At 52.4% G+C, this 23,024-nt stretch overlaps 1 protein-coding gene across 1 annotated transcript in view; it reads right to left on the bottom strand.

Moving 5' to 3' along the window:
* Nucleotides 1-22,414, bottom strand: part of NECAP2 (NECAP endocytosis associated 2) — a 283,382-nt gene extending 260,968 nt beyond the window's left edge. Inside the window, exon 1 of the mRNA XM_050792607.1 lies at nt 22,411-22,414. The gene's annotated coding sequence lies outside the window, so the exon portion shown is untranslated. The remainder of the gene's footprint in view (nt 1-22,410) is intronic.
* Between the last annotated feature and the right edge of the window lie 610 nt (nt 22,415-23,024).

The following is a 23,024-nucleotide window of genomic DNA, read 5'->3' as shown; positions in this document are numbered from 1 at the left end:
TGGAGTTCAGTGGTGCAGTCTCGGCTCACTGCAACCCCTGCTTCCCAGGTTCAAGTGATTCTCCTGCCTCAGCCTCCCGAGTAGCTGGGATTACAGGCGTGTGCCACCGTACCTGCCTAATTTTTGTATTTTTAGTAAAGACGGGGTTTCACTATGTTAGCCAAGCTGGTTTAGAACTCCTGACCTCAGGTGATCCACCCACCTCGGCCTCCCAAAGTGCTGGGATTACAGGTGTTAGCCACCACGCCTGGCCTCCAGCCTTGAATTTGAATTCTGCTTCTGACATCTATATCTCATGTGATTTAAAAAAAATGAACTTTTTGTTTTGGAATACTTTTAGGTTTATAGAACAGTTGCAACAATGGTACAGAAAGTTCCATCCACCCCTTTTACAACTTCCCCCATTGTTAGCGTCTTACGTGACTACGGGCCAGTAGTCAAAACTAAGAAACCAACACTGGTACACTGCTATTAACTGAACTCCAGACTTGATTCGGATTTCACCAGTTTTCCCACTAATGTCCTTTTCTGTTCCAGGATCCAATCCAGGATCCCACATTGCATTTAGTTGCCGTGTCTTAGTCTTCTCTGGTCTGTGACAGTTTCTCAATGTTTCCTTGGTTTTCATGACCTTGACAATTTCAGAAGTTCTGGTCTGTGGACTATCCCTCAATTTGGGTTTATCTGATGTTTTTCTCATGACTAGCCAGGAGTTATGGGTTTGGGGAAAGAATACCACAGAGGTAAATAAAGTGCGTTTCTCATCACGTGATGCCAGGAGGCACGTGATGTCCACGTGACTCGTCTCTGGCAATGCTAGCCTTGATGACTTGGTGAAGGTGGTGTCTGCTCTGGGGCCCAGGCTGGAGTGCCGTGGTGTGATCTTGGCTCACTGCCAGCTCTGCCTCCCAGGTTCATGCTGTTCTGCCTCAGCCTCCTGAGTAGCTGGGACTACAGGCGCCCGCCACCACGCCTGGCTATTTTTTGTATTTTTAGTAGAGACGGAGTTTCACTGTGTTAACCAGGATGGTCTCGATCTCCTGGCCTCGTGATCTGCCCACCTCGGCCTCCCAAAGTGCTGGGATTACAGGCGTGAGCCACCGTGCCTGGCCTCTTTCTCTCTCTCTTTCTCTTTCTTTCTTTCCCTTTCTTTCTTTCTTTCTTTCTTTCTTTCTTTCTTTCTTTCTTTCTTTCTTTCTTTCTTTCTTTCTTTCTTTTTCTTTCTTTCTTTCTTTTTCTCCCTCTCTCTTTCCTTCCTTCCTTCCTTCTCTTTCTTTTGTTTCTTTCTCTTTCTTCCTTTCTTCTTTCTTTTCTTCTCTTTCTCTCTTTCTTCCTTTCCTCCCTCCTTTCCTCCCTCTTTTTCTCTCTTTCTTTTACTTTCTTTTTGGGACAGTCTGGCTCTATTGCCTAGGCTGGAGTGCAGTGGTACAATCATGGCTCATTACAACCTCTGCCTCCCAGCCTCAAGCCATCCTCCCACCTCAGCCTCCCGAGTAGCCGGGACCAGAGGCACATGTCACCACGCCTGGTTAAATTTTTTTTTTTTGTAGAGATGGGGTTTTGCCATGTTCTCCAGGCTCATCTTGAACTCCTGGGCTCAAGTGATCTGCCCGCCTTGGCCTCCAAAGTGATGGGATTACATGTGGGAGCCAATTTTTTTAATTTTTATTTTTTGTAGAGAAGAGGTCTTGTTATGTTGCCCAGGCTGGTCTTGAACTCCTGGTCTCAAACAATTCACCCTCCTCAGCCTCCCAAAGTGCTGCGATTGGCCAGGCGTGGTGGCTCATGCCTGTAATCCCAGCACTTTGAGAGGTCGAGACAGGCGGATCACCTGTGTCAGCCTGGGTGACATAGTGAGACTCTGTCTCAAAAAGCAAACCAAAATAAACAAACAAAAAAGCAAAGTGTTGGGATTTCAGGCATAAGCCACTGTGCCTGGCCAACTATTTTATTTTTATTTTTTATAGAGACAGGGTCTCACTGTGTTGCCCGGGCTGGTCTTGATCTCCTGGGCTCAAGTGATCTATTCCCCTCAGCTTCCCATGAGTTTGAGATGAGCCACCATGCCCAGCCCCCTTTTCAAACTCTGTTCTTTGGTAGCAATTTGAGCCCACATTCAAGTTGGCGGGGGCGGATAAACTTGGGCCAATTATTTGGAATTATTCTGTAAGGAAGATTTGTTCCTTTCCTTCTGTTTATTTGGCTAGTCATTTACAGTCATGCATTGCTTAACGGTGGATACATTCAAAGAAAGCGCTGTTAGGCAATTTGGTGTTTGTGAGACCATCATAGAGCTCTGTTACATGCACCTAGATGGAGGAACCTGCTACACACTTAGGCTATGTGATATAGCCTAGGCTCCTGGGCTACAGGTTTATAACCTGTGCTGCCTGTTACTGTACTGAACACTGTAGGCACGTTACTGTACTGTAACACAGATCACTAGGCAATAGGAATTCTTCAGCTCCGTTGTAACTTTATGGGACCAACATCATCTATGTGGTCCATTGTTGACTGGCAATGTAGAATGTTGCTATGCAGCATATGACTGTATTTCTATCACCGTGGACCTCTGCATTTATTATTTTATACTTTGAGTTATAATCCAGTACTATGTTATTTTATTTCGTTTTATTTTATTATTTATTTGTTTATTTATTTATTATTTTTTGAGACGGAGTCTCGCTCTGTTGCCCAGGCTGGAGTGCCATGGCGTGATCTCAGCTCACTGCAACCTCCACTTCCCAGGTTCAAGCCATTCTCCTTCCTCAGCCTCCTGAGTAGCTGGGATTACAGGTGCCACCACCATGCCTGGCTAATTTTTTGTGTTTTTAGTAGAGATGGGGTTTCACTATTTTGGCCAGGCTGGTCTTGAACTCCTGACCTCGTGATCCACCTGCCTCGGTCTCCCGAAGTGCTGGGATTACAGGCGTGAGCCACCATACATGGCTATTTTATTTTATTTTTTATTTTTTGAGACAGAGTCTCACTCTGTCACCCAGGCTGGAGTACAGTGGTGCGATCTCGGCTCACTGCAACCTCTGGCCCCCAGGTTCAAGTGATTCTCCTGCCTTGGCCTCCCTGAGTAGCTGAGATTACAGCCGTGCGCCACCACGCCTGGCTACTTTTTGTATTTTTAGTAGAAATAGGGTTTCACCATGTTGGCCAGGCTGGTCTTGAACTCCTGACCTTAGGTGATCCGCCTGCCTCTGCCCTCAAAGTGCTGGGATCACAGGCATGAGGCACTGTGCCCAGACTGTTATTTTATTTTTCAGATAGTTCCAGCTTTGGCCGTTAGGAGCTCTTTCAGATGAGCTCCTGTGTCTGTTTCACATGCCCCCATCTTTCTGTTTTTTGAGCATTTCCTTGCTTTCTTGCAATGCAAGATGCTCTGGAATCATCTTGCATTTTTTCCTGCCTCACTGCTAGAATCAGCCATTTCTCCAAGACTGGATGTGCGTATTTTAGAGACTGGATGTGCGTATTACTGCTGAGGCATCACTGCTTCTAGGCCCTCTCATCAGACAGAGGTGGGAAATATACACACACACACACACACACACGTATTTATATATGTGTGTCTATATGTATACACATGTGTTTCTATATGTATACAAATATATGTGTCTATATACACATATACATATATAAATATATAAATATACATGTATACATATATAATATATACGTGTGTGTGTATATATATGCACCATACGTGTGTGTGTGTATATATACATCATGTACATATATGATTTTTAGGCAAGACGCCAAGTCTTTTTAAAGCCTCTTTAAGGCTCCAAGCCCCATCTGCAAAATGGGGATGGTGATAATGATTCCTGCCTCATGGAGCCACCGTGAAATGAAGTATGTAAGTGGTTGACAAAGTGTCTGGACCATAATTAGTCACGAGAAGTGGTGGCTTTTATTGTGTCACAGCTGCACAGCCAGAGCATGGTGGCCCTTGCGAGGTGGGGAGGCCCCTGTCCCTTGAGGATTGAAGGAACTCAGGCAGTCTGGGAATGGGATTCCTGTACTGAGTTGAGACCAAGGGACCTGCATGCTTCTTGCAGTGCTGAGTCTGCCTGAAGAGTGCCCAACTTGGCAGCAGCTTGGCAGAGCAGAGGAAGCAGGCTGTCCTGCATTCAGCCTGCCCTGGCACATCTGGAATCTGGCTGACACCTGAGTCTGGGTTAGACTGCTGGGGGCCAGGGGGCAGGCTTTGGGGCTGTGCTGCCAGGCAAGGAGGCCAGGGCTGCTCCCTGGGCTCACTTTCCTCATTCACCACCTGCTCCCTGCCCACCTGCCCGGGGGTAGATCCAGGCCAGGCATGTTGGGGGAGCCCCTCTCAGTGATGCTTGCCTCTGCCCATCAGACCCTGTCCTGGTAGGGCTTTGGCCAAGGATCCAGGGCCCTGCCCCTGCTTGCCACAGAAGGAGGAGGAAGCTGGCAGGTGGTATCTGCAGGACAGGACCTGGAGGCGGTGTCTGGGGCTGGAGTTTTGGCCCCTGACGCTGTCTGCCCAGCCAGTCTCCAAACCATGATCCTTCAGGAGCTCCTCCCCACCCAGTGCCCATGCCCTTCTCTGCAGCAACCCTGCTGTGCAGACTGCAGGGACCCTGCTACCCCTCCTCACTCCCCCTGGTCCCCAGACTCTGAGCCTGTTGTTTAGAAGATTTTGTCCTGAAATGAAACCTTTGAGAAAGAAACTTATTTGATTGTTCATTTTCAGGGCACACTGAGGTTTCATGTGAACCAGTGAGCTCTGGCTTCAGCCCAGCAGGCATTTCAGCTCTGTGGCAGACAGTGTGGCTTGCTTCTTTGTTGATTCCCTTCCTCTCTCCCTCCCTCCTTCCCTCCCTCCCTCCCTCCCTCCCTCCCTCCCTCCCTCCCTCCCCCTCTCCCTCCTCCTTCCCTCCCTCCCTCCTTCCCTCCCTCCTTCCATCCCTCCCTTCCTCCCTTCCTTCCTCCCTTCCTTCCTTCCTCCCTTCCTTCTTTCTCCTTCCTTTCTTCCTTCTCCTTCCTTCCTTCTCCTTCCTTCCTTCCCTCCTTCCTTCCTTTCTTCCTTCTCCTTTCTTCCTTCTCTCCCTCCCTCCCCCCTTCCTTCCTCCTCCCTCCCTCCCCTCCCCCTCCCTCCCTCCCTCCCTTCCTTCCTTCCTTCCTTCCTTCCTTCCTTCCTTCCTTCCTCCCTCCCTCCCTCCCTTCCCTTCTTTTTTCTTGCTCTGTCGCCCAGGCTGGAGTGCAATGGCATGATCTCAGTTCACTGCAACCTCCACTTCCTGGGTTCAAGTGATTCTTGTGCCTCAGCCTACTGAGTAGCTGGGACTACAGGCATACACCACTACGCCCAGCCCTCTTTCCATCTTTCCAATCCCCTTCATTCTCCTCTCTGATTGTGTCACCTATGGACCAAGGGACATCAGCAGCATCCCCATCCTTGGTGACGCTCCCTAACGGTGAGACAGACAAGTAAACAGGTGGAGTGCAGGGCCCCACACAGAGTGTTGTCAGGATGTGGGGCAGCAGGAATTCTGTGCTGTCGGTGGGGTGTGAATTGGCACAGCTCCTTTGGAAAACAGCTTGGCTGCATCTGCAAAAGCTGAACATGCCGACGCTATGGTACCCAGACGTTCCACTGCCTTCTTTGGATGTGCACCCAACAGAAATGGGTGCATATGTGCCCCAAAAGACCTGCATCAGCAGTATTATCCATTAATAGCCAAAATGCTAGAAACTACCCAAATGCTCATCAATAGTAAAATGAAAATCCTGGTATATTCACACAGTGGAACACTGCACAGTCATGAGAATAAACCATCTACAACTACAGGTACTGTCTATGTCTGCATGAGAGAATCTAGACTGAACGTGAGAGAAGCCAGACGCCAAAAAACAAAACAAAACAAAACAAAACAAAACAAATTAGTTGATTTGCATAAAGTACAAAACCAGGCAGACTAATTGATGGATCGAGGTCAGGGCGAGGAGCGCCTGCAGCTGAAGTTGTGACTGCTTAGGGAGGGACTGCCAATGCTGCTTACACAGGGCTGTGCATTTTGGGACAGTCCCTCAGGCTGGGTGCCTAAGATCTGTGTGCTTTTCTGCATGGGAGTTAAACTTCAGCTGAAAGCTTACACAGTGCAAACTGTGGGGCTGTGGGGGCACAAATAAGGGAGCAGCCTGTCCTCACTGGCGGTCAGGGTGGGCTTCCTGGAGGTGGTGCCACTGAAGCTACATCCTGAGAGTTGAAATGGAGGTGACAGGAGGGGGACAGTGCAGAGCTGAGTGGCCACTCTGGGATTCCTTGTTGATTCATGTGGTGACCTGTTTTCTGTTGTCTCCCCCACTGGACCGTGAAATCCATGAAGACAGGGCCTCTGGCTATCTTCCCAGTGCTGTGGCCTCATTGCCAACTGCCATGCCTGGAACCCAGGAGCAGCTCAGTGAATATTTGTTGCTGGATCTGAGCCTGGCTGTGCATGAACCCTGAGCCCGAGCTCATAACCACCCCTCAGACCCACTCTGCTTCCTGAGTCCCACCCCAGCTCTCTTCCCTCCTTTGAGCTACTTGGTGCCAGTGTGGCAGGGTGGAGGATCTGGGTGCCCTCAGGCTGTGGGCGGGGCTGCCCCACCTGGGCTGAGACTGCCCTGAGCACCAGGAGATCCACTGGGCTGCTCTCTCTCTCTTTTTTTTTTTAGATGGAGTCTCACTGTGTCGCCCAGGCTAGAGTGCAGTGGCACCATTCCAGGTCACTGCAACCTCTGCCTCTTGAGTTCAAGCGATTCTCTTGCCTCAGCCTCCTGAGTAGCTGGGATTACAGGTGCCTGCCACAATGCCCAGCTAATTTTTGTATTTTTAGTAGACACGGGGTTTCACCATGTTGGTCAGGCTGGTCTCGAACTCCTGACCTCAAGTGATCTGCCCTCCTCGGCCTCCAAAAGTGCTAAGATTACAGGTGTGAATCACTGCACCTGGCTTCGCTTGGCCACTCTTATCACCCTGACTGGGATTTGAACCTGGGTTCGCTTTTACTTCCTGTCCCCAAATGTGCCTTCCCCTTCCCAGGATCCCACTCTCCCGGTCTGTGTGTCCCCTAGATTGTCCTTCTGATGCTACTGGGAGAAAGAACTAAAATAAATGGGCTGACATTGCAGCAGGAGGGACTCTGGTGGGACTTAAGGCAGAGTTTGCCAGCTGTGGGAACTGTCCCAGACTCCTGGGCGAGTGGAGGCAGTGGAGTTAGGGAATCTCTGCCCCTGAGCAGCGTGAAGAACAGGATGAACAGTCATCTGCTTGGGTGGGGCACAGGGGGGTGGACAGGATGACCTTTGGAAGCCACTCTCAAGCTCTTGGCTCATGAGCTGCCCTGAGGGCTGGGAGCTGGTCAGGAAGGAGGAAGGGGTCACCTACTGGGTCTGGTGTTTCGACTGCTGGAAGGTTGTGGGAGTGGGAGGGGGCACTGAAGGAGGCAGAAACCAAGCCTGCTTTACTTAAATGAGGCAATAGGATTCGGGGAATTGGAAGGCTCCTTAGAGTTTCCAAAGCAGGGTGTGGGGAAGTCCAGCATCGGGTTTGGAGGCAGGTGGACCTGGCTTGAGTCTTGCTTTAACTTACAAGCCATGATGCCCTAGGCAAGCTGCTTCCCCTCTCTGAGCCTCAGTTTCCTCATCAGGTAAACAGGCATGATAATGCAGCTAAAAGAAGGTGATGCCTTGGAAAAGGACTTCGCAAAAAGCCCTATGCAAAGGGGAGGTGATGTCCTGGGACAGACCAGCCAAGGATTAGTATGTAACGACAGCCTTGTTATTCGTTCCAACTCAAGTGCCAGGTGTTAGGTCTTTTAATAGCCACCTAAATTCCAGAAGGGTATATTTTGGAGGCCAATTTAATTCAATAGGTGTTTGTTTGTTTGTTTTTTGTTTTTTGGTTTTATTTTGTTTTTTTGAGACAGAGTCTCGTTCTATCGCCCAGGCTGGAGTGCAGTGGTGTGATCTCAGCTCACTGCAAACTCCACCTCTTGGGTTCAAGCGATTCTTGTTTTGGCCTCCTGAGTAGCTGGGATTACAGGCGTGTGCCAACATGCTTGGTTATTTTTTGTATTTTTACTGGAGACAGGGTTTCACCATTTGCCCAGGCTGGTCTCAAACTCCTGAGCTCAAGCAATCCTCCTACCTCAGCCTCCCAACGTGCTGGGGTTACAGGCATGAGTCACCACACCTGGCCAAGCGTTAGGTCTTTTAATCCTCATGACAACCTATTTCTGCCATCCGCGTTCCACAGATGAGATGTCTGAGGCTCAAGGAAGTGACATGACTTGCCCAAGGTCACATAATCAGCTGGAACTTGACTAGGGACTTACATTCCCATCTGATTTCAGTCCAGAACCCTGCACTCTGTTTGGTGCAGCCTATGATTGACGGAGAAGGTACTTTGCAAACTATAAAGCAATGAATATCATCATCATCGACATCATCGTCATTGCCGTCCTCATCATCATGAGTAGCAGCAACAGCATTTTATTTTTGCCGGCAATTGCGGTTCTATAACAGTAGTAACGGGAGCAGCAGCCTTCCCAGCCCAGCCACCAGAGGGCGGCAGAGCCCAGGGCTGGGATAGCGGAGTCCTCCCAGCGCAGCCTGCTCATTCCCCACATTCCTGTGGGTTCAGTCCTCCTGAGGCTCGGCTGTGTCTGTGGGGCAGGGGTAGGAGGTAGAGGGTAGGGCAGGGGTAGGAGGTAGAGGGTAGGGCAGGGGCAGTGGGCTGGGTAGAGGGAAGGGAGGGCACAGAGCCCGGGAGACAGGAGCACATGGCCAGTCCTGGCCTCAGCTCTGAGGGTTCTTAAGTCTGAAACATGCTCGGAGGCCCGAGAGACCACCCCCTTGGTCCTATCATGTCCCGCTCCTTCATGTCAAGTTCTTCTTCTTTTTTTTTTTTTTTCTTATATAAAAATATTAATCACAGAAATAGTGATTGTATTTACAATTTGAACTTCATTATCCTATAGCATAGTAACTCACGTAATGTATCTATTCTTTATATTGGTATAATTTTTTAATATATACTTTAATTTCTGGGATACATGTGTAGAACGAGCAGGTTTGTTACATAGTTACATAGGTACACACGTGCCATGGTGGTTTGCTGCACCCATCAACCCATTATCTACATTAAGTATTTCTCCTAATACTATCCCTCCCCTGGTCTCCTACGCCTCCTGTTTTTTTTTTTTTAAGAGTCTCGCTCTGTCACCTAGACTGGAGTGCAGTGGCACAATCTCAGCTCACTACAACCTCCACCTCTCAGGCTCAAGCGATTCTCTTGCCTCAGCCTCCCAAGTAGCTGGGATTACAGGCATGCGCCACCACGCCAGGCTAATTTTTGTATTTTTAGCAGAGACGGGGTTTTGCCATGTTGACCAGGCTGGTTTCAAACTCCTGACCTCAGGCGATCCACCCGCCTCGGCATCCCAAAATGCTGGGATTACAGGCGTGAGCCACCGCCCCAGGATATACCAAGTTCTTGACTGAATAAGGGGACAATAAAAATCACTGCCACCGTGCACTGAGTGTTGTTTACCACTCCAGCGGCACCAATTATGCCCTTTAATCCCTGTAACTCCGCTAGGAGCAGGTTCTATTCAACTCAGCCAAACTTTACTAAGAAGGAAATGGAAGCTCAGAGAGGAGAAGTGACTTGCCTGAAGTCACACAGCAAGTAAAAGGCAGAGCCTCTTTGAACCTAGACCCACCAGACCTAGGCCTACTCCCTGAAGCCTTTGACTATCACAACTTCCCCTACCCTAGCTCTGCAGTGATTCCAGCTCAAAGCGCAAGCGTATTCCTCAGCCCCCGGGGTTCTTACGGCAGGAGGTGAAGACAGGGAGGGTGTGCCAGTGCTGTACCCCAGCCCACTCAGGCTCTCAGGAGGAGCTCTTCCCAGGCCGGGCACAGTGGCTCACACCTGTCATCCCAACACTTTGGGAGGCTGAGGCAGAAGGATCACTTGAGCTCAGGTGTTTGAGACTGGTCTGGGCAACACAGTGAGACCTCATCTCTAAAAAAATATTTTTTAATTAGCCAGGTGTGGTGGTGAGTGACTGTATCCTAGCTACTCAGAAGGCTGAGGTGGGAGGATCACTTGAGCTTGGGAGGTAGAGGCTGCAGTGAGCCATGATCACTCCACTGTACTCCAGCCTGGGTGACAGAGCAAGATCCTGTCTTAAAAGAAAAAGAAAGAGTCCAGGGGCGGTGGCTCACACCTGTAATCCCAGCACTCTGGGAGGCTGAGGCAGGGGGATCATGAGGTCAGGAGTTTGAGACCAGCCTGGCCAACATGGCGAAACCCCATCTTTACTAAAAATACGAAAAAATTAGCCGGGCGTGGTAGTGGGCACCTGTAATCGCAGCTATTCGGGAGGCTGAGGCAAGATAATCGCTTGAACTCGGGAGTCAAAGGTGCAGTGAGCCAAGATTGTGCCACTGCACTCCAGTCTAGGCAACAGAGCGGGACTCCATCTCAAAAAAAAAAAAAAAGAAAGAAAGAAAAAGAAAAAGACTAGTTCTTCCCAGCATTGCACTGGGAAATTCAGGCTGGTGCTGGAAACGGCCACGGTGGGTATGAATATTGCACCTGTAAATCAGCTCCCGCACCCCTGCCCTGGAGTCCACTGAGGCCTGGATTGGGAAGAGATAGGACTGAGAGGCCCAGGGGCCCTCCCTGCTTCTCCACCAGGCTTCAGCCCCTCGGCCGGGCCCTGCTGATGCCTCTGCTCTCCCTTGCCTGGGTGTGGTGTCTGGTGATGAAATTGGTGGAAGCTGAGCCCCAGATCCTATTATCCCCTTCAGGGTGTGACAAGTGTCTGTGACTGGCCCTGCTGGGACCTCCCCCAACTGCAGCCTGAGGACTGGGGGTGCTCCTGAACCCATTCCCTATTCTTGACCCCGCTCTGGGCGGCGGGATCCTTCACACCAGATTCCATGGCGGCCCTAAGCTGTGCTCCATGGCAGAGTGGCCCTGAAACCTCCCAAAGAAGAGTGACAGCAAGTGGTGTCACATAGACCTTGCCTCAATGCTCGTCTACACCTGCCCCCTTCAGGGTGGGGCAAAACAAGGCTCTGCAGACAGCAAGTGGGAACGTGCCCTGAGAGGCTGTGCTGCTTGGCTGAGGTGGTAGCTGGCAGCACTGGTCACCCAGAGCCTTGGTGGCACGATGGACTCAACCCACAGCTGGCTCGGACTCCTGGATCCGGTGGCTTCTGGGGTCTGGGCAGGCAGTTGGAGGCTCAGGCGGCACCTAGAGCTAAGTACCTGTGCACTGGCTCGGGGGAACTGCAGGGCAGGACGGGGTTCACACACCCTTTTCCCAAACAGGTGCCTCCCTCCCTGACACCCGCACTGTGTCTGCTGTTTTCCAGGAAAAGGCCGATGCAATCGTTGAGTCAGCAGATCGAGGCTGTTGTCACCCTGGCAGCTCCACAGGGTGAGCCTGTTGCTTGCAGGGCCCAGCAGGGCCTGCCCAGGAGCCCCAGACCTGGCCGGGCTCCCATTACCCACCCCATACCATTGTTCCTGACTGGCGCTTGACTCTGCCTCTCTGGCTCTCCTCTCCTTCCCCACCCTCTGGCCTAAACATCACCTTATGCCCAAACCCAGTCTCTCTCCAGTTCCACAAATGCCAAACTGGCTCATCCCTGGGGGTCGGATACAGCGTGAGAAAACCTGGATTTGAATTCCAGAACCACACTGACTGGCTGTGTGGCCTTGGGCAAGTCCCTTGACCTCTCTGAACCTCCGTTTCTTCGTCAATGAGAGGCAAGTTATCCTCCCACCATGTCACGCTGTTGAAAGGAATCAAGTGCCCAGCGCAGTGCCCGGTCTGCAGGACCTGCTCACGAAATGGCTTTTGCAGAATGCAACAGACTCTTCCCCAGCGGGACCTGTTCTCCCAGGGCCTGTGGGGAAGGAAGTGGCGGGATCTTCTGCTCAGCCATCTTACATTAATCAGCATGCAGTCATCATGTTCACATCAGCTCTAATTGTTCGCTGGTGAAATGGGCTCAAGCTTTGGGGCTCTCACCTGAGCCAGCCCGGGGCTCTGGGCTTGGGCAGAGCTGGTACATGGAGCAGGTCTGGGGCTCCCTGCATGAATGAAGCCTGAAATGTGGACAGGTGCGATCAGGATGTGGGAGAGCTTAGCCTGTCAAAGAGGGGAGTGGGTGAGGCTGCCAGGATGGGGGCCACTGGCCGGGCACCTGCAGATGAGGAGGAGCAGCTCCAGTGACGAACTCTGGTCAAAGAGCTCATCCTAGAGGGTTTGTCCCACACCCTGATTCTGGTCTTAGCACATGGCCTCTGATCCAGATAGGTCCTTCTTGTTTGTTTTGGGCTTGGGAGGAATTAATGAAATTGCTAGGGTAACTGGCAGCATGGCTGGCACAGTCCAAGACTGGCAAAGGGGAGCTGGGAGGGCCGGGAGGAGAGAGCCTGGCACACGAGGATTGCTCAACAGATGACGGTGAAGAGGGAGGGGTGGCGGATGGCATGTGGGAGCGAATCAGTGAATGAACAGTGAGTGAGTGAGTGACTCAATGAATGCGTAAGCTAGAACTTCAGTAATAGCATTGGTCAACACCAGTGTAGCTCTCACTACATGTGCTACATTGTTCTAAGCACTTCACGTGTAAAACTCATTCAGTCCTCTCAAAAACCCTGTGAAGGAGGCACTGTGATTACTTCTGTATTTTTTTTTTTTTTGAGTCTCACTCTGTTGCCCAGGCTGGAGTGCAGTGGTGAGATGTTGGCTCACTGCAACCTCCACCTCCACCTCCCAGGTTCAAGCAATTCTTGTGCCTTAGCCTCCCGAGTATCTGGGATTACAGGCGCCTGCCCCCGCACCTGGCTGATTTTTGTGTTTTTAGTAGAGACTGGGTTTCACCATGTTGGCCAGGCTGGTCTCGAACTCCTGACCTCAAGTGATCCAGCCACCTTGGCCTCCCAAAGTGCTGGGATTACAGGTGTGAGCCACGCGGCCCGGCCAATTACTACACTTTACAGAGAAGGGATCAGAGGCACAGAGAGGTTAAGTAACTTGTCCAAAGTCACACAGCTGGTAAGTGACTGAGTTCAGACTAGAACCCAGGCAGGCTGGCTCCGTAGTCTCCAGGTACCAAGCACCTTTAGGATTATGAAGAGAGTTCAGAGCAGAGGGGATAGGAGGATGGACTCTTTGTTTGCAGTTTCGGCCTTGAGACTCCAGACTTCATGTCATTCAGTCCATCATTCATTCATGCTGCATAGTCGCTGGTCAGCCACTCACTCATTCATCCACTTACTGAATGCTGGCTCTAGGAGTGTGAAGGGGTGAGACAAGATTCTGTCCTCCCCGGTCCTAGTTTGCCTTTCAGGGCTCAGTTCAATGCCACCTCCTCCAGGAAGGCCACAGGGCTCTAGGCTTCCCTCAATATCATCTCCTTCCCCTGCAGCTAGGCAGTGCTTATGCTCTGAGTTCTTGGAATACCGTGGGTGCTCAATAAATGCTTGAGGAGGCATCCTGTTGTCGCTGAGCCTCCTCCTGGGTTCTTGTGGCTCTCCCAGCTCTTTGTCCCTTCCTGTCCTCACCCCAGCCAGGATGCTCCAGTATCTGGACAGAGCCTGGATCCCCCCACACCTCCCATGACCTTCCCATCCCACCAGCGGAGTGGAAACTCCCCGGGCGCTGGGTCCAGCCAGGGGCCACGGTCAGCGGCGCTGGGATTCACCCCTGCCCTTAAAGGGAGGGAACTGGGCCGGCCTGGGCTCAGCAGCCAACAGCAGCCTCTTCCTTCCCTGGCGAAGTGTTTGTTTTCAAATTCCTGAGGCCTGCGTCACCCCCAACCCTGTGTCCGCTGGCCCTGGTTGCCTCTGCTTCCTTCCTCCGCTTGCCACACCAGGCTGATCTGTGGGGTGGGGTGCTGGGCCAAGCTTCTCCCTCCCATTGCCCACCAGCTAGGGCCAGAGCCTCTAGTTGGCTGACTGGAGAGCCCCAGAGGTTGTTGGAACATGGGATAAGGGAACTCAGGACCCCTCATCCCAGCCCCTCTGGATAAAGCAGGGACATTCTAAGTCTTTTTGCTCTTCAGGGAACAGTGCAGGCTGGTGAAGAATTGTGGGCTAGTAGCCAGAAGTAGCTATCTTCATCCCAGCTATCTTCTGGGTTAGCTGGGATGGGGAAGTTCCGAGCAGGGCACATTCCCCTAAGCAGGCCTGGTCTGGGCCCAGGAGGCCTGGTGCAGGTCAGACTTCATTCAAGCTCTCTTCCTGGCTGGGAGTCTTTTTTTTTTTTTTGAGACAGAGTCTCACTCTGTTGCCCAGGCTGCAGTGCAGTGGCGCGATCTTGGCTCACTGCAACCTCCACCTCCTGAGATTACAGGTGCTCACCACCACACCTAGGTATTTTTTGTATTTTTAGTAGAGACGGGGTTTCATCATGTAGACCAGGCTGGTCTCGAACTCCTGACCTCAAGTGATCTGCCCACCTTGGCCTCCCAAAGAGCTGGGATTACAGGCATGAGACTTTGCACCCAGCCAGCGACTGGGAGTCTCGAACAACTAGGGCAGTGGGATGGGTTTCAGACTTGACCTCTTGTATATCAGAATCACCTGGGGTGTGTGGTCAAAGGGCAGACTCCCAAGCCCTGGCCTCTGAGATTGTGATTCAGTGGGTCTGGGATCCCAGGGATCTGAAGTTTGACTTCGCAGGTGATTCTGCTGCTAGAGGCCCAAACTGTGGAAAACCAACGCTCAAGAGCGTGAATAACACACAGCCGGGCCCAGCTCTCCTGCTCACATGCTGCTGACCTTTTAGAGCTGCACTGGCCAGTTCGGTAGGTACTATTTAAATCTAGAGGCCAGGCATAGTGGCTCATGCCTGTGATCCCAGCACTTTGGGATCCAAGGTGGGCGGATCTCTTGAAGTCAGGAGTTCAAGACCAGACTGGGCAACATGGTGAAACCCCATCTCTATGAAAAGTACAAAAAAAATTAGCTGGGTGTGGTGGCGCACACCTGTAGTCCTAGCTACTCAGGAGGCTGAGGTAGGAGGATGGCTTGAGCCCAGAAGGCAGAAGTTGCAGTTGCAGTGAACTGTGATTGTGCCACTGCACTCCAGCCTTAGTGACAGAGCGAGACTCTGTCTCAAATAAACAAATAATTAATTTAAATTAACTAAAATGAAATAAAATTAAAGTCAGCTCTTCAGGTGCACCAGACGCATCTCAAGAGCTCAACAGCCGCATGTGGCCAGCGGGGAGCAGATGTGAAACTTTTCTATCCATCCATCATTCCATCCACAGCAAGTTCTTCTAGACCACTGTTCTCCAATGTCAGTTTCACAGAGGCGGAGACCTTTGTCTGCTCTATTCATTACTATATCCACAGCATCTGGCTCTATGCCTAAAACACAGTTGGGGATCAAATCTTTTTTTTTTTTTTTTTTTTTTGAGATGGAGTCTCACTTTGTCACCCACCCAAGCTGGAGTGCAGTGGCACAATCTCAGCTCACTGCAGCCTCTGCCTCCCAGGCTCAAGCAATTCTCCTGCCTCACCCTCCTAAGTAGCTGAGATTACAGGTGTGCACCACCATGCCCGACTAATTTTTGTATTTTTAGTAGAGACGGGGTTTCACCATGTTGGCCAGGCTGGTCTCGAACTCCTGACCTCAAGTTATCCGCCAGCTTCAGCTTCCCAAAGTGCTGGGATTATAGGTGTAAGCCACCATGCCCGGCCCAGTAAATCTTTTTCATTTGTGTTTTTATGGTGGTAACATATATGTAACGTAAAATCGACCATGCTAAGCGTTTGGAAGTATACAGGTCGGTGGCATGAAGTGCATTCACATTGTTGTGCAACCGTCGCCACTGTCCATCTGCAGAGCTTTTTCATCATCCCAAACTGAAACTCTACTCAACAAAAGCTCCCCATCAATCAATGTTTTCTGAATAAATGAATAACCTTGGCTGGGCGTGGTGGCTCACGCCTGTAATCCCAGCACTTTGGGAGGCCGAGGAGGGTGGATGACCTGAGGTCACGAGTTTGAGACCAGCCTGGCCAACATGTTGAAACCTCGTCTCTACTTAAAAAAAAAAAGTACAAAATTAGCCAGGTGGGGTGGTGGGTGCCTGTCATCCCAGCTACTTAGGAGGCTGAGGCAGGAGAATCACCTGAACCCAGGAGGTGGAGGTTGCAGTGAGCCAAGATTGCACCACTGCACTCCAGCCTGGGTGACAAGAGTGAGACTCTGTCTAAAATAAAAAATAAAAAATAAAAAAAAATAAATAACCTTGGTCAAATCATTTCCACTCTCTGGGCTTCTGGGCTTCAGGTTCTTCATTTACAAAATGGGTAGCAAATGCGTTCCCACCCGGCAATTCTTTGCAAGGATTAACTGAGATGAAGCATGTGTTTAGCACAAGCTCTGGCACACAGCAAGTGCCCATCAAACATTAGCTGTTCCTGTATTATTATTACCTCATCAGGAAGTCTTCCCTGAACATTCCACACCTCCTTGTTTTCTAAACTCTGCAAGACTAGAGCGCCCCAATCAAGGCAACAGAAAGAGAGTCCTCTGTGGTGTGAATCATGTGGGCGTGTTCTGTCTCCAGGGCGTGAACTGTTGCCGGTCCTTTGTGTGTCAGCTAGCCTAGTTACCCTGATGACCAAGGTTCCCCGGCGGATATCCGGCAACAACCCCCTGAGATGGGGAAAGGAGTTGGAAGGAACCCTTATGTGGATGCCATTGTACAGATGGGAACGCTGAGGCCCACGGTACCGAGGAAGCCAGTGACAGAGCCAGGACTCAAAGCAGGCATCCCAATTCCAGTATCCTTTGGAGACACCACCCGGCACAGGGGAGCCACTAACTGAAGGAATGGGTGGATGGACGAATGAAAGAAGTCAGGCTGAAGGGCCCCATTTTGCAGTTTTGAAGAAACAGGCTCAGGGAGGTTAAGTGAGGCGCTTGGTAAATATTTATGGAATTGATCACACATGGTCAGAGGGCAGGGCGCGCTAGCCAGGGGCTCTGAACCTGTAGTACCTTTAATCCCTGCCCCCGAGGGACAATCAGGACAGTTTCTTGCCCTGGACAGGAAGTTGTCATGATGGAGTAGATAGAGACGCTAACTCTTGGCCTCATGAGGGAAGGAAGGCATTTCTTTGGCTTTGGTGTTAGACAGGCTCAGATCCGTCACAGATTCTGAGACACAGGAGGAGTCTTGCTAAGCTCTTAAACTTTCTAAGCTCCAGACCCTTCTGAGACACTATAAATGCTGTGGCCTCCAGCCAGTGGTGAGCTGGTAAATGTTTAACAACCTGCTCTTTGAAAGGAAAAAAGAAAAAAAAATGAAAAAGGTAAAAAGAAGGCCGGGTGTGGTGGCTCACGCCTGTAATCCCAGAACTCTGGGAGGCTGAGGCAGGTGGATCACTTGAGGTCAGGAGTTCGAGACAAGCCTGGTTAATGTGGTGAAACCCCGTCTCTACTAAAAATTAAAAAAAAAAAAAAAAATAGTCGGGCATGGTGGCAGGCACCTGTAATCTCAGGTACTTGGGAGGCTGAGGCATGAGAATTGCTTGAACCCAGAAGGCGGAGGTTGCAGTGAGCCAAGATTGCACCACTGCACTCCAGTCTGGCTGACAGAGTGAAACTCACTCTCAAAAAAAGGAAAAAGAAGAGTGTCACTGCTGATTGCTGTGGTGTAAATACTCCCACTACAGTTGACTTCAAGCAGTCAATGAAACTTGCCTTGCAAAATGCATGAAAATGGAACAATCTACTCTCCCTGAGCCCACAAGAGCCAACTGGGCACACTGCTCAGTGTAAACTCAAACAAATGCTTCCTCTTTCTGTGCCTCATTTTCCCCGTCTGTAAAGTGAGTGGTAATGATTGCTACCTTCAAGGCTCTTATAAGGCATCATTTCCATGTTCCAAACTAGAGGTGGGAGGATCTTCGGGGACTGGTGAGGACAGGGGAAGGTCACATTTTGCAGCCCTTGGAGGTGCGTCAGGGGATGGCAGAAATGGGGCTGGTGCCTCACCCTTCGTGGTCCGGAGGCTCCTGGGAGCATGTCTTTCTTCCCCTACCAGCAGGGGTGACCATGTGGCTCCCTGCCCTTCTCTTTGGGCCGCTTTCAGAAGCCACGCAGTGGGGAGGTTGGAGTAGCCAGGCGCTGGTGACAGAGTTTGCCCAAATCTGGAAAGACAGGCTCTCCTGTCCCTACCTCACTAATCCCGCACACTTACCCTGACTTTACTTGTGGGGCTGTGGGAGATGGGGGTGGAATGGGCCCCTGCCACCCAGGCAGCCCCTCCTATCCCTGCATGAACCCTGGCATGACCCCAGACACCCAAGAAAGTGCACCTTTGACAATGGGGCACCAGGTCATGGTGGCACCTCTCCCCTTGGTGGTGGCATCTGGGGCTCTTGCACACAGGGGACAGGGAACCTGAAGTGAAGGGGAATTGACCTATCAAGGCCACACTGAGGACAGTCCTTCTCACTTTGGGAGAGGAGATGGCACTCATGGTCTGATGTTCCAGAATTCGTCTCCATGGAAGGAGAGGAGAACACCATAACATATTAGAGCAGAAAGGGGCTCCGTGGCAAAGGCAAGGCTTCTGTTACGAAGATGGGGAAACTGAGGACAGCCAGGGGAAAAGTCATAGTCACAGTCACACAAGGACTCAGAGGTCGAGTTAAGACCTGGGCCCAGTGCATGGGTGGCCAGTGTCTCTTCTCTATCTCCTGACCTTGTGATCTGCCCGCCTTGGTCTCCCAAAGTGCTAAGATAACAGGCTTGAGCCACTGTGCCCACCAGTCTCTCTTCTCTCTTCTCTACTGCCTGGCAGAAGGGGCTAAAAGGTGGGGGCCCAAAAACTTGGCTGTCCTGGGGGAGGGGTGACCAGCCAAGGCAGGACATTTTCCAGGGTGACCCTTGCGCTGGGTGACCACCTTAGGAGAGGGTACATCACCTCCTAGGAAGCAAACCATCCCTCTGAAAGACGCAGGGACCTGAGAATTGCGGTGACTGTGGGTTTGGGGATGTCAGTAATGTCAGTTGGGAGTGGTGGACCTGGATTGGCCTGGCTTCGCCCCTAACCCTCTGCGCAGTGTTGAGCAGGCCATGACCCCCTCTTCGGCGCCAGTCTCTGGCTGTAGATGGGTGGTTTGGGCCAGACCAGTGTTTTAAAACTTGTCTTAAGATGCAGAATTATTTTCTAGATGCTTAGTAGAGAAAACAGACACAGGAAGGGCAGATGCAGGGGCAGTGGGAGCTTGGAGGAGGAGGACAGCGGAGGACAGAGCAGTCAGGCCCTGGAGACACCCCCTCCCTCCCCTGGAGCGGCAGACCCCCGACATAGGGCCGTGGCATGCCTGGAGATTTTATGGCAGGGGCCTGGGCCACACCCCGAGGGAGGCAGTCTGGTACCTCTCCTGGCTCCTGAAAGCTGCGGAAAAAGAAATAGAGAAAGAGACAGAGAAATCAAGAGATAAGAAAACAAAGAAAGAATGAGGGAGAGAGAGAGAGAGACAGAGGCAGAGAGAAATAGAGGAAGACAGAGTGAAAAACAGAGAAAAGGTGGTACAAAAAGAGAAATATTCCACAATGAGATGGAGAAAGATAGGGAGAGAGGGAAGGGGGAGAAAAAAGGAACACATGTTTCCACTCAAAGTTCTTTTTTGTTTAAAATAAAACCAACCCAACAATCTCTGCTGCTGACGGTTGGCCGGAGCCCAGGCCCCAGGCGGAGTGTGACCGCGGGCCTCCTGGCACCCGGCCTGGAAACTCAAGTCATCACCGCTTGGGGTTTGCTCTCCGCAGCCTCTGACACGGTGACTTTTCCCCAGACACTGGCTCAAGTCTGAGGGTCATAGGAGAGACTCCCGTGCAAGCAGGGCCCCTGAAGCCTCTCCCAGGTCCCCCAAGCCTCCTACCCACTACGGGAGCATTTTGGCAGTTCTAGGCTGGAAGCGACCAGCCACCATGAGGCCCGAAGCAGAGGGCCAAGCAGGGCACTGTGGCCAGAAGGAGGTCCTGCCTGAGCAGGGACAGGCGCAAGCTCGGCTTTAATTTGAGACCTAATCAGCAGGGGGATAGCATCCACCCCTCCCCGCCCCCCCACCAGCTCGGAGGCCCCTCCATTCCTGCTCTGGACACACACATCCCGGCCCCTGCTGCCCCAGGCCCAGGGCCCCCAAGGTGGGGACTGTGGAGGGTGGGATGGGAGGAAGAGCAGGCCCGTAGGAGTCATAGGCCTTGCCTCTCAGCACACCTGCCAGGCCCGCACTGAGCCCCATCCCACCCCCTCCCACCCCCTCACATATATTTTACACTCAGTCCCAAGATTTGTTCTGGTCTAAGCCCCACATACCCAGGCAAGAAGGAAGCTGGTCTAATAGCAGCTGCAATTGGTCTAATAGCAGCTGCCCCAGGCCCTGCCACGTGCTGAGTGCATCATCTCATTCAAGCCTCCCGCACCCCGAGCGATTCTAACGTCCACTTTACAGATCATGAAACTGAGGCTCCGAGGGCTTAAAACACTTGCCCAAGTCTCATGATGAGTAGAATGTGGGATCTGAACCCAGGTTCGCTCGCCCACCATAGCCCCACACCTGGGGTTAGCGGGGAGCTTCTGGAGTATGTGGCCAGCCCCAGCACCCCAGAGTCCATGGACATAGTGTGGCCACCCCTCAGGCCCAGGCTTCCATCCCTTCCGGAGCTGAGAGAGGCAGGCCTGAGAACAGCTGATCCCCCGGGTTTTGTTCTTGGCACAAAGGCGCCCGGATCCAGGCTTAGCAGTGAATGGCGAGGGGCCCGCAGCCCCCTCCCTCGGGCAGGCCTGGCAGGCTCAGCCCCTGCCTGCTTCCCCGCAGCCCATGAGCCCTCAGCTTCCTATTCAGAACCCCGGCTCAGCCACCCACAGGAGTATCAAAGGCTGGCAGATCTGCAGGGATTAAAGGAGGCAGTGAGGGGCTGGGGGTGGTTGGGGGAGAGCTGGGGACACGCATATGGGACTCCCCTTTTCCGAGAACCTACTATGTGCTGGGTAGATGAGAATGGGAAAGACCAGAGAGGGGAAGGGACTCGCCCAAAGTCACACAGCAAGTCAGAATCAGGGTGCAAATCCAGATGGCCCTGCTCCCAGTCAAGGCCTGTTTTCATCAGACAAGTTTCTTTTTTTTTTTTTTTTTTTTTTTTGAGACGGAGTCTCGCTCTGTCGCCCAGGCTGGAGTGCAGTGGCCGGATCTCAGCTCACTGCAAGCTCCGCCTCCCGGGTTCACGCCATTCTCCTGCCTCAGCCTCCCGAGTAGCTGGGACTACAGGCGCCCGCCACCGCGCCCGGCTAATTTTTTGTATTTTTAGTAGAGACGGGGTTTCACCGTGGTCTCGATCTCCTGACCTTGTGATCCGCCCGCCTCGGCCTCCCAAAGTGCTGGGATTACAGGCGTGAGCCACCGCGCCCGGCCTCATCAGACAAGTTTCTTCTGTGCTTGGGACACCCTGTCCTGTGGCCTCTTCCTGGGATGAAGAGACAGAGAGAAAAAGACAAAGGCAGACAGAGAGGAGAACCTGGCTGGGCAGACACAGATGGAGGGATTTCCTGTGGGAAGCTCCTCCCCTGACTGCCTGACGGGGGCGCTGAGGGCCAGGGTTGGAAGGATGCAGGTCCTGCCACCCCCCAACCCCGCCCCCATCCCCCCCGTCCCCCGTAAATGCCTGGTTGGCTTGAGGGGCAGACGATAGGCAGGGTTCCCCGCTTGGACGGAGCTCCAGGAAGCGGGGAGACGGAGCCCCAAGCAGGGGAATTGTGGAGCCTCCTGCACCAGGTCTGGCCCTGACTGGTGGGAGTCCTCACTGACCTGGGGTACAGACTTGCCGGGGCGGGGGATGGGGGAGTGCGGGTCTGGCTAGTGAGGCTCTGGGTGGGTGGAGAGGAGGGCAGCCATGATGGGCACTCAGACCCTGGGGCCTAGACCTGCTGTGTGGCCTAGGGGAGGTGCAACTGCCTTTCTGGACTTCAGCCCCACTCTAGGGCCCCAGAACCAGAAGACCCCCTAATTCTATTATAGGGATTAGGGTCTGCTTCATGGAATCCTCATGGCGAGGCAGGCTGATGCTGAGCCCCAGACGGGCGCACTCTCATTCAGTCCTCCCCATAAGCCCACCAGAAGGCTACTGCTATTCTCCCCTTACCTTACAGGTGAGGAAACTGAGGCTCAGAGAGGTCTTGTTCAAGTCACATGGCTGGTACAGATTTCAAAGCCTCACGACCTCACTCCATCCCCCTGCCCTCAGGATGCTGGGCCCTAACTCCTGGCTCCCTTCTTTCTACCTGTGGCAAGGTAGCAGAGGCAGGTGCCTACCTGCCCCCCACCTGCCCCCCAGCCACAGGCACGGTGCCACGGCACCCCCCAGGAATGTTGCTGCATTCCTGTGGCAGGGGTGTGGTTGCCGTGGCTCTGTTTGCCCGAGGCCTGGGCTGTTGCTAAAGCAAGCCCTACCCCCAGGCGCTGAGTCAGCAGGCTGGGCAGCCCTGGCACTCCCAGCCGAGCCCGACCCTCACCAGGAAGGTGGTGGCAGGACCAGAGGAGGAAGCTCCAATTCCCATGGAGGAGGGAGGGGTGCCTGGGGCAGGAGTGGGCCAAAGGCTGGGAGTAATGGGGGAAGTCAGGCCCAGGAGCCCAGGGAGGGGAAGGGAGATCCATCCCCCAGAGAAGCTGGGGAGCAGTGAGGATTTCAGACCTGAAGGAAGGCGGCTGCTCCGCTGAGCACTATCTGTGTGCCAGGCCCTGTGTCGCTGCTTTGTCCAGCCGCCTTATCTCATGTAATAAAACTGACTCACTCTCCTCACCTTCTGTCTTTCATAAGGTGAACCTGAGGTGCGGTTAGTTCTTCTGCAAAAGGACAGACAGGCCTGTGATGCTCAGAAAGGCTCTGCGTGCCCCAGGTGGGAATGGTGGGGACACGACTCCCCCACGCCTCCTCTGCCAG

Source organism: Macaca thibetana, chromosome 1 (assembly GCF_024542745.1).
Source record: "Macaca thibetana thibetana isolate TM-01 chromosome 1, ASM2454274v1, whole genome shotgun sequence".
In the NCBI taxonomy this organism is placed as follows: Eukaryota; Metazoa; Chordata; class Mammalia; order Primates; family Cercopithecidae; genus Macaca; species Macaca thibetana.
The sequence above is the reverse complement of the archived record's forward strand: the minus strand, read 5'-3'. Positions and strand labels throughout refer to the sequence as shown.